General features: G+C 34.4%; 1 pseudogene; it reads left to right on the forward strand.

Annotated features, from left to right (window-relative positions):
• Nucleotides 1-11,229: 11,229 nt before the first annotated feature.
• On the forward strand, nt 11,230-11,326 carry LOC138815669 (U6 spliceosomal RNA; annotated as a pseudogene).
• The last annotated feature ends 2,663 nt before the right edge of the window (nt 11,327-13,989 follow it).

Genomic DNA, 13,989 nt, shown 5'->3' on the forward strand with positions numbered 1-13,989 from the left:
TTCAATTCCTCAGTACCACATAAATTGAAAAAGAAACACAAGTGGTGGAGGGTTAGCCTTGCGGAAAAAAAAAACGCTGAAGAATAATTCCCAAGCACCGAGTTTCAGCCCCAGGACTGCCAAAACTACAGCAACAACAACAATGGACATTTAGTTAGTAAATGCGAAATAAAGAACCCATACTTGGAATATATAAATGCTCCTTCCATACTGATACCTGACAATAGTTCCTAATACATCTACTTTACCTATGTTAGGATACTGTGTTGAAAAAATGTTTTGTTCATTAGGTCACGGCAATTAATGCTAGGAATGTGCTTAGATGTCAGGTGAAGATTAATTCTGGAAATTCAAAGATTCCAGGCTTTTGAGTGGGGTCACTGCTAATCACAATGAGAAGGATAGTGTAAGTGAGATTCAGAAACTATTTTGGCCAGTCATCTTACAAAAAAGGCGGAGGCTAATTAACAGTATTGACAGAAGAGAAGGAATAACCCCAGATGGAAAGAATAAATTATAGTAACTAAGGTATAGCAGAAACCGTTCTAGGGAAACATTTTTGCTTATTAAAGAACTAGTTATCAACTAGGCTAATTCCTCATTGCCTTTGGCATTCAAAATCTCCTAGGCTAGTTCTTAATCTCTGTGTGATGAATGTATCTCCTATGCTGATCTTTCATACCTGATCTCCTTTGCTTTCTAAAAGTCTGTCTTGCTGTATTTATCTATGAACATTTCCTAATACTAAATACACCTACAAAGATGAAAGAGGATGCTAATGTAAGAGTCCCATAGCTCATGAGTCATTTATGTAACAAAATGGAAAAGGACATATTTATTGCTACCTTAATTATTCTGAAAAGCTGCAATGTCACATCATATGGTTCATATTTCCATTCTTTGTCTACATAGTGACATTAAGTGCACATAAATGCAAATATGAGCGGGGTGCTGGTGGCTCATGCCTGTAATCCTAGCTACTCAGGAGGTTGAGTCCAGAGGATTGTGGTTCAAATCCAGCCTGGTCAGGAAAGCCCATGAAACACTTATCTTCAATTAACCCCAGAAACCCGGAAGTTGTGCTGTAGCTAAAGTGGTAGAGTGCTCAAGTTGTGCTGAAGAGCTGAGAGACAGTGCCTAGGATCAAGGTTCAATCCCCACAACCAACAAAAAAGTGCAAATATAGGTTTAATTTTCCCCCAAAGGAATGATGAAGTCAATAGTAATCTTCCCAAATGATTTAGTAGTGCACCTACTTTTACTGAATTATTTGTTATGGCTTCTTTGCTAAACATATTCTCTTCTTTAAAAATTGTCAAATATTAGCTTTATAATAAACTTCATCTAATATTTCTTGGTTCAAAAGAGTTCCATAGAGTTGATGTCACGTAGCTTTCTTACTGTCTTAGTTCAAAGCCAACCCAGGCAAGAGAGTCTGTCAAACACTTATCTGTAATTAAACACCAAAAAAGCCAGAAGTGGAGTTTTGGCTCAAGCAGTGGAGTACTAGGTTTGGTCCAGGTAGGAAAGAAAGACAACTGTTCAGGGACAGGGGCCAGTCTCTAAGTTAAGCCTCAGAACCAGCACAAACTAAACAAACAAGCAAACAAAACAAACCCTGGGTATTTCTTTGGGACTCTCCTTAAAATAGTGGTGGTCCGAGAAGAGGCTGCTTTTGCTGATCATACTCACTGGATCCTGCTTTTTTGGAATTCTTATTGTTATGGAAAACTCAAGACCAGACTAAAGGAATTGAAAACTGATTCCTGCAACAAGAGAATCATCTCAGGAGTGAAACATCCATCCATAAGACACTTTAAAACCTCCATGTCTTTGCTTCTTTGCAGTAGAACACTTTTAAAACAAAGTTACTTCCTTTTGTTCTATGCCTGCCTTCAAATGGCATATTGTTTCCTTTCGCAATACTCTCAACCAGAAGTTTTATATGAGTAAAGGACACACTCAAAAAAGTCAGGGACAGAGTTTCCTTCCAGCCTTGGATTCTTTTCTTGTACAGTACAAAGGAACGCAATAGTTAACTTGAACTTTGTCATTTCTCTATGTTAAATTCCTCTCCTGGGATCAGTTTCCACATCCAGTAACAGTTACTTCCACTTACTTCAGAAACAATTTATGGTGCTGCTCCAGAAAAAAATGAATGTTTTCTGGCTTCTTTGAAATAGCACAAAGACACTTTTGGACATGAGGTAACACATGTTTCAGAGACAACTTAGTAAAGACAAATGCAATTTAAATTGCTTATAAATACATTATCCATGAGAATATTTTGTTCAAACTTCTCATGTGCTCTGTAAATTAAGGTGAATTTTAAATGGTAAGAAGGTTCTCAGATAATTTTTTGTGAATCTATATGCTATGCATTAATTTCCCAACTGTCCATGATTTAACAGTAAAAGAAACAATAGCAATTATAGGAGAAAAAGAAGTTCTGTGTTTATGTATAAGTGTTCAATACAATATACAAGACTCTACAAATAAAAATTTGAAACAATAAAGCCAAGTCCCGTATGTAGATTTATGGGAGTGATATAGAGAAAGCATTACCCCTAACTGGAACATGAAGCATGAGGCCACTCCCTTTCTAAATCACGCTTGCTGATCATGTAAATGTGCAAAAAGGAGAATGGAAGAATGATTCTGTTTCCAATGCAAGTCACATATGGGAGAATAGACTTAACTGGAAAAAAAGAGTCTATCTTGAGGGAACAGGAATTATACTAGCAATGAACCTGGTGGCTAAGATCACATTTCTTTTTCTTTCCTTTTCTTATATTCCTTTTTATTGTTGTTGTTTTTCGTGGCACTTGAAATATGGGACAGGGCGCTGTCCCTCTGAAATGCAGCTCAAGGCTAGTGCTCCTCCACTTGAGGTACAGTGTCACTTCCAGTTTTCTGGTAATTATTGGATAAAAGAGTCTCCAGGACTTTCCTACTCGTGCTGACTTTAAAACCCAATCCTCAGATCTCACAACAACTTGGTTTATGATCACATTTCTAACAGTGCACACTCAGGATATGTAATGTATATGTTCATCTATCTTTATATGAATTCTTGAGTTAAAAATCTGGGCTACAGTTAGACTTTACACTCACAAAAGTGTTTGAAGTTTAAAAGTTGATGCTCCTGGAAAAATAAAACCTAAGAATGTAAAGGAGTCTCGGAAGTTCAATTTGCATCCAGCTTGGACAGTATAGGCTTTGAGACAGTACCTATAATTAACCAGTCAAAGCTGGGATACCAGTCACGAGCAAGATTGCTGAATTACAGCTTTAAGTTTTTGCATACATACATACATACAAACATACACAAACACATAGAGGCACTTACATGTGCACACAAAAATACACAAATGAAACAACTCTCAGAATATGTAGTAAAGTTAGAAAACAATAGAAAATAGGTCCTGAGTAAGACTAGAATCAAGTGATAATTTTTAATATTAGAAAGTCCTCAAGTGAATTTTCCCCCAGAAGTTGAGAATATTACATAGGTAGGGACCAGAGCTAGTAAGAGAGTCAAGCAATCATTCTTAGCGGGATAGGATACATAGTGGAATGAATCAGGGAAACCTGCAGGTGCATCTGAAAATGTTCATATGCTGTGTCAAATGTTAAAACACCTTTGAAAATAGTACATAAACAGTCTGAGCAGTCAGTCTAGTGGATAAAATCATAAGAGAAGTTCAGAATTTCTAGTCTGTTTCTAGATTAAATAAACAAACTATGGCAGGGCAATGTGATACAAGCCTGGAATTCTAGCACTCAGACAAGAGATAAGAGAGTGGAATTACATATCGATACCTTCCCTGGACCAGGTAGAATAATTTTGTCTCAGTAAAACAAACCAAACAACAAGAAAGGAATACACAGTTGGAAGTTTGGCCTAATTTTGTCATTATGTTTTGAGAAGTCAAGTTTCCTATTGAATGCACCCCATACATATCCTCACTTGTGTTTTAAATGCTCTTATCATTACAGAACATTCGTAGATGCAAAACAGCTCATGATTCCCATCCCTCATTCTGTTGGATTCCAAATAAATGTGGAAGGATTACAAAAGCTTAAGTCTGGAGAAATAGCAAAGTTCGTCTAATGTAGGACTTTGTAGACCTTGTTAAATTAGAATTTAGATTTAAAATATATTTTTTGGATTTGTTTGTAATTTCATATTCTATAGGATACTACAAAATTCTTTTAAAGTAGAGGGATTAATTGAAAAATTCACAAATAATTCTGGCATTCTATTTGCCTAGATATTCTTTCACAACAGTTATAATTAGAACATAGTTAATAGATAATTTGCAGAGTTCATGTATACCATGTTAATATGAATAATCTAGACAGAGTTGCCAAAAATGGATGACATTAATTTATACATTTAGAAAAACCAATTTTTAAAGGTTTGGTTTAATATGGTATGAAGAGAGTAATTGTGTGACATCTTCTTTCTTCTACCTATATGTACCACAGGAAGCCATTTCCTTATTTACGCGCCTCTGTATACATGGAGAAAAATGCTAGGTTTGGGTTTTTTTTTTCAATTTTGTTTTTTTTATTGGTTCATCCTAGAACTTGAACTCTTGGCATGGACAAGGTCTCTGATGTTTATGCTCAAGGCTCAAGCCCTACCACTTCAACCTCAGTGCCACTTGAGTCTGGCTTTTGCACAGAAGTTTTTTGGAGGTAAGATTCTAAGAAACCTTCCTGCCTGGGAAGGCTTTGAATCATAATTTTCCTATCTTAGCATACTGAATATCTATGATAGTTAAAAAAGTCTAAATATAAATAATATTTACAAGTGTTCTGATCTCAAGAATACCAGTGGAGGAAAAATGATGCAGCTCAGTTTATTGTGGTGTTCTTTTCAGAACAAAGAGGGTATCACATTAGAAGAGGTGTAGTATTTTTTCAAAATGGAGATAAGGTATTCATGATGTGAATTAAGGAATTTTAAGGTGTCCCTTACAAATTGGAAACTGTTGGGCTAGGATGACTTTATGGCATAAATCTTGGGATTGATGGTCATAGACATAATAGCTTACTCTTATAAACAATTGCTTACTGTTGAAGAATTAATTATTACACATGCTTCACAGTTTTATCCTCTACAAGAATGTGGCTATTTTTCTGTTTACTTCTCATTCTGTAACACCCCATTGGAAACTGCATCTATTGCAGAATTACATAACATGCAAACAGGTACTGTTTTGAATCTGTTAGGAATGTTGAGAATTTAAAAATGAGTAGTTGTTAGTCATAGGAATTTTGAAGAACACATATATTCTGTCCTCTAAAAAACTTACTTACTTTTAAAATTATGGGTTTCCATAGTATTAAACTGGGTCTGGTCGTGGGGCCTGAACTCTGGGCCTGGGCGCTGTCCCTCAGCTCTTCAGCTCAAGGCTAGCGCTCTAGCACTTGAGCCACAGTACCACTTCCGGCTTTTTTTTTTTGCTTATGTGGTGCTGAGAAATCAAACCCAGGGCCTCAGGCATGCAAGGCAAGCGCTCTACCACTGAGCCATCTTCCCAGACCCTGTTTTCTGTTTTAGAATGAGAAAGTACTAAATTTATTCTTTTTTGAAAAATTTGGCAAGTATATTGTGAAAATAGTGTCTAGTTGGATAACATTCAAGTTGATGAACCTCTGATAAATAAGGGGTAATTAATTCAAATTAGAAGCCAAATAGTATTGATTTTTAAAATGTTACTACATAAAGAATTATATTTACTGTACCAATACAGTAAAATTACATTTTATGCAGCTTATTTTTTCAATTTTATTATCAAATTGATGTACAGTGACTTTACAGTAATTGTAAGGTAGTGAATAAAAAACATTTCAAACTTGTTACCCCTTCCTCATTTTTCTCACAGTTTTCCTTCACCCCTTCACCCCTCACAAGTTGTAAAGTACATTTCCAACATATTGTCTTGTGAGTATTGCTATTGCATTGGTTTGCCTTTTGTCCTTTTTCTCACCATTATGCTCACCATTGTCTCACCATACAGCAGGGATAAACCATAGGGGAAAACCCCAAAGAAAATAGAAATCACATAGTTCATCAAAAACAACAACTACAAATGAAAAAAAATCTGGTTCCATATCTTGGAATTCATTTTGCTTAGCATCAGCTAATATGGTTACATATATGCATAACAAAGCCACTGGAAAATAATAGCTGCATGGATACTATATCATGAAAACAGCATGTTAACATTTTGATGGTAAAGGTGGAATTACGATTGGTGAATTTGTGGTTCTGATAAAGGATTTTCAACAGTTTTAAATTTATGGCAGGTAAAATTTAATATTTCAAAATTTTTAATAACTTAGCCTATTAAGAAAATTTAAAATTGCCTGGAAGAATAGGCTTTCATGCAAAGAATCCCAGGAAATATAGTAGAGAGGGAGCAATGTGGATGAAGATGGCTCTTTTTCAAACTAAACAAACAAACCTCAGAAACCTTGCTTTAAATCCTGTAGGTTCCCTTGTAATTGTCCTTACCCAGGAACTATATTCTCACTGTTTGAAAGAAGGTTGTATTGGAATTTAAATTAAAAGTTCTTAAAAAAATAAGGCATCTAAATTTGTGAATTTACCTTTAATTACCAAACAGTAATTCTCTGAAAAAGATAATTTGAGTCAAAATATTTAGGGAGAAAGTGCCCTCCACAATGAAAGAAGGTGTTGGGATTACACATTTCTGTTTGTAACACTTTCCACAATGTCTTTGGACGTGAAGCAGTGAAACACAGAAAAAAATTTGATTGGATACTTCAAACCAATGATTTCACATTTCTAAGTGGCTCACAAAAAATAATATTCTTATTAATATGAGGTAGTGAAGACTTCTTTTATTACATATGCCAAAAAGTTCAGAAAAGAATTGAGCAAATGGAAAAATTAATAATAAAAGTTTTCTTAGAAGCCTTAGCTAAGCGTATTGACTTCAGCAGTCAAGGGAGGCCAAAACTTTTTGATGTAAATTGTGTTAGTATTTTTACTCCCTAAAGTGATTTTACAGAGCCCATTTGGCTCACTACAATGCAGAACTGATTGAATGAAGACATGAAAATACATTCCACATCCAAATGAGGCAACTTGAAGAGTTTTAAAAGAAAAATAATGAAGATGTAGCAGTGGTGGAGCCCGTTGGTCCTTCAGCTTCACTAGACTGGAAGCCAAGAAGCTGTGATTAATTGGAACTCTGACAAGAGCTAAGAGTAGGACATAGAAATAAGACATAGAAGCATTTTCCTTTTGTAACAGACACTTTCTTCCAAGGTATGGGTGATTTAACTCTATTCTCCTCCATACATCTTGGTGAACAAATGCAAGACCAAGAGAAAAATAATATATTAAAATAATTTTGCATAGAATAACTTCACTGTTCCTGATATGGTATCTAAGGAGAATCTTAAGAGAGAAAATAAAAAGAGCAGTATTTTTTGGTTTTCTCTAAGCATCTTCTTAGCAAAATATATCTTTGAGGTTAGACAATTCTGATTGAACCAACAAGTGATGGAGTACTTATTTTTGTGGGCACTTTAGACACAAGAAGTCTTTCAAGGTAAAAGAAAAAAATATATAGCCAAATATTTGTGATCACCGGCTCTTAGACTGTTTTCTGGAGACAAAGTTTTACATTAGATTTCTCCTTATTAACATAGATGTTCTTTCATGGCAACCAAATACAAGAGGGAATTTTATGGACTCACTTGGCCAATTAAACAGCATGAAAGAAGAAAATGGCAAATAATATTTAATGAAATTACTTTGACCAATTACTTTGACAGAAGAAAGAAGAAAAAATATAATTCAAAATCCATTGACTTAAAAGTATGAAGAATGAGTAGTGAAGAGAGATTAGAGAAAATATAGAGGATTGTTTTCTCTCCAGTGGAGTAATGGGTTCTTGATCTTGTTTCTTCCATTCTACCTCACAAGCTACCAAGTGTGTCTCAGGACTGGATTATCCAGTTCAGACAGAAAACTCATAGAAGTAAGATACTGTATACAGCAGATATAGGTGATTTATAACCTTAGACAATCTATTTAATTCTGTTCAAATTTCTCCCCTATCTCAAACTTCCCTCTTTGAACAGCTTTCTTTGCTTTTCCCATGACTGCCCTTCATTAACTGATTAAAATTTTGAGTGGTCATATTCATACTCTCTAGAGATTGCTGTTTGGTTGTGATTTTTGTGTGTTTTTGTTTCTAGTTGTGTTTTTTAACTGAATTTTAAAAGTTTGTGCAATTGTGTTACAATTAAATATATCCATCTAATTGTCCAATGCTCCTAGATCAGAGTCACTCCTTCTATCGTTCTCAACCAACCCTTTCTCCAAGATTTATTTCCAATTTACCACTTCCTTCATCATATGTGTACATTCAGTATTCTAGCTGTATTTGCTCCTTGTTCATTTTTCATTCATTCTATGTCTTTACTATAATTCCTCTTTGGTTTCAACTTCCTGATAGTCATTCTGTTAAACTATTAATACTTTGAAAGGATTATATACATTCCATGGAGTTTCAATCCTGCATATTCTTGAAATGATGTCAGCTTATATTTCCATAATTCATTCATCTGCAGCAACAATTTGCGAGACTGGAGACGGGAAGCACCTAAACATGATTTTTTCTCAACCGTTTGAAAGATTATTTAGTCAAAAAGAAAGTTAAAAAATGGCTTAGAATGTATTACTAACTGCATTTTTATAAATGGCTTTGTACAATGTTGTGATTCTTTTATTTTACATGGAATAATATTTTATACTACCTATAAGTTTTGAAAAAAGAAGAAAATTAAAATTTATTCCTAAATAGGAATATGATAGAAATAGAAGACAGATATTATGTTTGTAATATCTCTGATTAGTACCCATATTCAAGACTTAAAGTCATATTTCTTACTATGTTAGACAGAGGGAAAACATAAAATAACATATGATAAGGCAACTATTTGTGATTGTTTAAAATGTACCTTATTAAATGATGAAATTTATTAGCTAACATTTGGGTTTGAAATTTAGGAGGCTGACATATTAAACACATTTCTGAAAGGCCCATACTGAAAAACACAAATTGTGGCTGGTACTATTTCTACATTTTAATGAATGGTTGAACATGTTTGGCATTAGTGCTGTGTAAATAATTCAACTCTATTGTAACTTGCTCCCTACACTTGAAAAACTTGTATTGTCACTAAGTATCATCAACTTGTCAAATGTTATTTTGGCGAAAGTGATTTTAAAAAGTTTATTTGAAAAGGAATATACTTTCAGGAGATTAAATGTAGATTATCATTGGTTTGAGACTGACATTTTTATACCACAGAACCATGTTGTACTGAAGTGCCAGTGTTTTGAAGCACTCCTTAGTGATTCAAATGTTTTTCTGAATTACATTTGACCTCTAAGTCAAGTTTTCGGGCTTTGGTAAAACAATTATAGATCTATCCTTCTAGGAACTATTTTTTTGCCCACTTATGTTGGACTAAAATCTTTCGTTAATCATAGGTGAGGGGTATTAAAAATAATCTTATGACACTTTGTGAACTTGTTCACTCATATGGGCTGGTCATCTGTAAGTTGAATGTTTGAATTACAGTACTTTCTCTCAAATTTTGTGATCTCATCCTTCATTTTAAGTTGCCTTGCATTTCACAATTGCTTACTGCTAATTCCTGCATCTCAAGGAATTGGGGCCCTGAAATATAGGAAATGCGAAATTGAGATGGATCTTCAATTACTTTGTGTTGATATGTTTCATGGGCCTTGGTGAAAACTCTTGCCCCTGTTATCTGATGATGCAGGTAACTGGGCCTTGGGATCTTAGGACCCATGGGTACTGCAGAAGAATAATATTTTTTAGACATCTTAGCAAAATTTGGGCGTAATCAGTAAGAATGCTTCAGAAATATGGACAAAAACAGTTTGGGACAAGCGAGTTAAAACAATAAACAGAGCAGCAGAGTAAAATCCATTACAGATTAGAGGAAAACATTGTTTTTTTCTCATGTGGATTCAGAAGACCAAGAACAGTTATAATGTATCACAAGTTTATACTAAAAAGATTGCATTGATACGTTTCCTAGTCTAATATATATTTGAAACCTAAATATTTATATTCCAATTCTATTTATTGGAGTAAATAAATATCAATTTATTTGTCAAATTATCAACTAATTTTAGTAAGTTTCATTGTGTGAAATATAAAATCAGCACATAAAAATATAAAATATATAACTATATATAATATGATTAAAAGACACACGTTTTGTATTGTTCTGTTGTAGTTACTGTATCAAAGGCAACTCTGTTTTAAAGTATGATTCCATTATCTCTACTTCAGTGTTTGATAGAGTTAGAACTAAAGCTTTATCATTTGTAGATTTACAGCATGGAGGCAAGAGAAAAGACTGTGATTAAAACATTATCAATTTAATACCTAATAATGAGGAGAAACATATGCACTTCTCCTGCAACTATGAAAATATTTGGTGAAAAAAAGGCAGTAGTGTAAGTTCCTGCCAGGAACTTAGAGACAGGTCAGGACATTAAGTAATCATGCATACGAACAATTTTTTCACCTTCTTGGCTTTAGCTACTTTTAAATGGAATGTATAATAAACAATTATATTTTGATAAAATACCTTCTCGTCTGAAAAGTTCTGTTTGAACTGTTCATCTCTCTATGATCCCTTATAACCAAGATTAGTTTTGTTCTAGTAAGAAAATCTTTGCTGTCATGGTAAGGTATTCTGGTTGGTCTCTTCCCACATGGAAGAAGGGTAAAGGCTCAGGTAGACATTTGTTCCAGTAAAACTTCATTTGGGAAAATGTCAGCTGAAGAATTTTAGAAGTAGCTCTTAAGCAACGCTTAGTTTGAATCCATTAGGTCCACAAAGCTGGATAAATAAGTACTAGAGAAACCATCACATTTGGACCAAACTATAAATAATAGAGAGTATGATCAAATTCCAAATAAAAATATTTAAGATACTCATTGGCAAAAAAAGTTTGGAAATGTGAGCAATCGACTGATCAATATAATTATTTCCACTATTCACAGAATTTTAGGGAAATAAGATCAATAGCATTGTTAGGAACAATAAGGTTTCCTTGTTACAAGTAGGCACCCATAGATATAAGCCTGTATAAAGATTGCATCATTAACTATTAAATTTAGAGGATACTACATGCTTCAGCAGCAAGTATACTCAAATTACAATACAGAGATTAACATGGCACTTGCACAAGTACAATATGAAAATTTGAGAAGTATTCCATATTTTTCATTCTTCACATGCAAGAAATGAAAAAAAGTGATTAGAAAGTTGATGGCAAAATTACAAGTGTAACAATACCCGTAATTCATATAATTAAATTAAGTTTGACATCAGTGTATTAAATCACCTCAAAAAGGTGTTTACATAGCATAAACTTTACAAAACTTTTCAAAATAGACAACATTGTCATTTTATCCCAAAGAAAAATAATATTAAGACCTAGAAAAAAAGGACTCAAACTGTTTCTATATGGAATACAATCCAAAAGGACACATTAATGATCCTATATATTATAAAATAATATAGAATTCAAAGTATATCTAGGAGAAAATAAATTATGAACATTATGCAAACATAGAATATAGAATATTTTAAAATATACTTTTTCAGACAAGCACCAGAAATATTTTGGTTTCTGTACTACTCATTTCAACAGGTAAATTAAAATTATTTCTTATTAAAAAATCACAAACTCTGAAGAAGTTATTATACATGTTTACAAAAACTATTGAATATATTTTTCCATCCAAGGCAGGCAATTCACTTGGAAGAATTCCGCGGAATCCATGAATTTTTACAGTAAAATTTTGGTGCTGCCGGGCACTGGTGGTTCATGCCTACAATCCTAGCTAAACAGGAGACTGAGATCTGAGGATCATGGTTCAAAGCCAGCCTGGGAAGGAAAGTCTGTGGTACTCTTATCTCAAATAAACCACTAGAAAACTGGAAGTGGAGCTGTGTCTCAAGTGGTAGAGGACTCACCTTGAGCTGAAGATCACAGGGATAGCTCCAGGCCCAGAGTTCAAGCCCCATGACCGACCAAAAAAAAAAAAAGATATTGCTTTTATTTGGATTGTGAAAATATTTTGTAGGGACACAAAAGATGGACTTGCATTTTTGAAATTTAAGAAACTTAACCCGACCATTAGGACTTCGGTGAACAATTTGTACAGCCTTTCACAACTTCATAGAGGTAGTGATACATACTTATCCTTTTGGCAATATCAAATACAGTTTCTTCTATGTTGTTCTTCAGGCCTGGCTTTATATAATAGTTCAAAAGAAGGCGATCCAGCGTATATTTGCTATCTCAATTCTCAACAGCAAGATATAAGGGTGTCAAGAGTCCTTTAGTTTGGGGAAGTGTTACTGTGTCTCAAGCGGTAGAGGACTCCCCTTGAGCTGAAGAGCACAGGGACAGCACCCAAGCCCAGAGCTCAAGCCCCATGACAGACCAAAAAAAAAAAAAAAAAACCCACAAGAAAAACAAAAATCAAACAAACAAAAATTTTTGGGCTGGGAAAGTGGCTCAGTGGTAGAGCGCTTGCCTTGCATACATGAGGCCCTAGGTTCGATTCTTCAGCACCACATAAGCAGAAAAAAAAGCGGGAAGTGGTGCTGTGGCTCAAGTGGTAGAGCGCTAGCCTTGAGCTGAAGAGATGAGGGACAGCGTCCAGGCCCAGAGTTCCGGCCCCACGACCAGACCAAAAAAAATTTTTTTTTTAAAAAGAGTCCTTTAGTTTGGGCATTGGTATCTGTATCAAGATGAAGTAAGAAAGAAGCCACTCTGGTATTATTCCACGTATATGCACTGTTCAGGGGTGTCCAGTCATCTACAGTTATTGCATGTGCCGCTTGAGACACCAACTCACTGACAATGTTTAATTGTCCACTGTAGGCTTCTTGAAGAGGGGTATACTCATCATCATCCCTACTATTCACATAAGTGGCCTTTTGGGAAAGAAGTCTCCGCACTGTAGTAAGCTGAATATTTTCGGCAGCACAATGAAGAAATATGCTTGGATCCTTCTCCAATTTTTTTTCTTGCAATTGATACCATTCCTTACTTTTTCACCTTGTTCCCCATATTCCTAAGAATTGCCTAACCAGAGACTTTGAGTGCCAGTGGGAATGAGGTGTCCATTTATTTCCCTAATAGTTCACATTGGTTGAACTGGTCAGAAATATCTGGTGAATTTTCTGTAACTGTTTATTCCCCATGATTTTTTTCTCTTTTTCCAATTTTACTATTCGAAATTATTCTAACTGGAGAGTAGGGAATTGATGGAGAGCAGAGGAAAGATATTCCTCCATATTCAAATGTACACACTGAAAATGAGGACCAGTGATGTCTTCATGTGAAGCTTATTCTAGGCATGAGAAAATAGGAAATAATGTCTTCTATATAAATGATTTGGGAAATGGCAGAACAAAAAGTGAAATGATACAACCAAAAATATAAAAGCAAAATAAATTAGGATAATTATGGAGCAATCATATTATCTATGAGAACCATGAAAGGGAGAGAGAAAGAAAGAGACAGATGTGTAATTTCGTAGCTAGCCACAAAATCAATGCCTCTGATCAATTTGTAGAGCAAACAAAATTTTATTTTTTAAAAGAGATGGAAATCGAATTTATGTATTTACTTGAAGTTAGTAAATACATTTTTAGTAGCCTACGTAAAGAGACATAACTTTACCAAATTACAGACAGTAAAATAAATCCTTGATAGTTCTAGTAACAGATCTGACTGAAATCAGTTGAATCATACTTTTCTTGTACAATGAAGGAATAAGAGGGTAGTAAAGCAACTAGAGAAGGCAGGGAGATTGTATCTGTGACAAAACTTTGTGGAAATTGGTATTGAGGATTTCTTACTGGTGATCC

Source organism: Dipodomys merriami, unplaced genomic scaffold (assembly GCF_024711535.1).
Source record: "Dipodomys merriami isolate MVZ:Mamm:240054 unplaced genomic scaffold, mDipMer1.0.p SCAF_656, whole genome shotgun sequence".
NCBI classification, from domain to species: Eukaryota; Metazoa; Chordata; class Mammalia; order Rodentia; family Heteromyidae; genus Dipodomys; species Dipodomys merriami.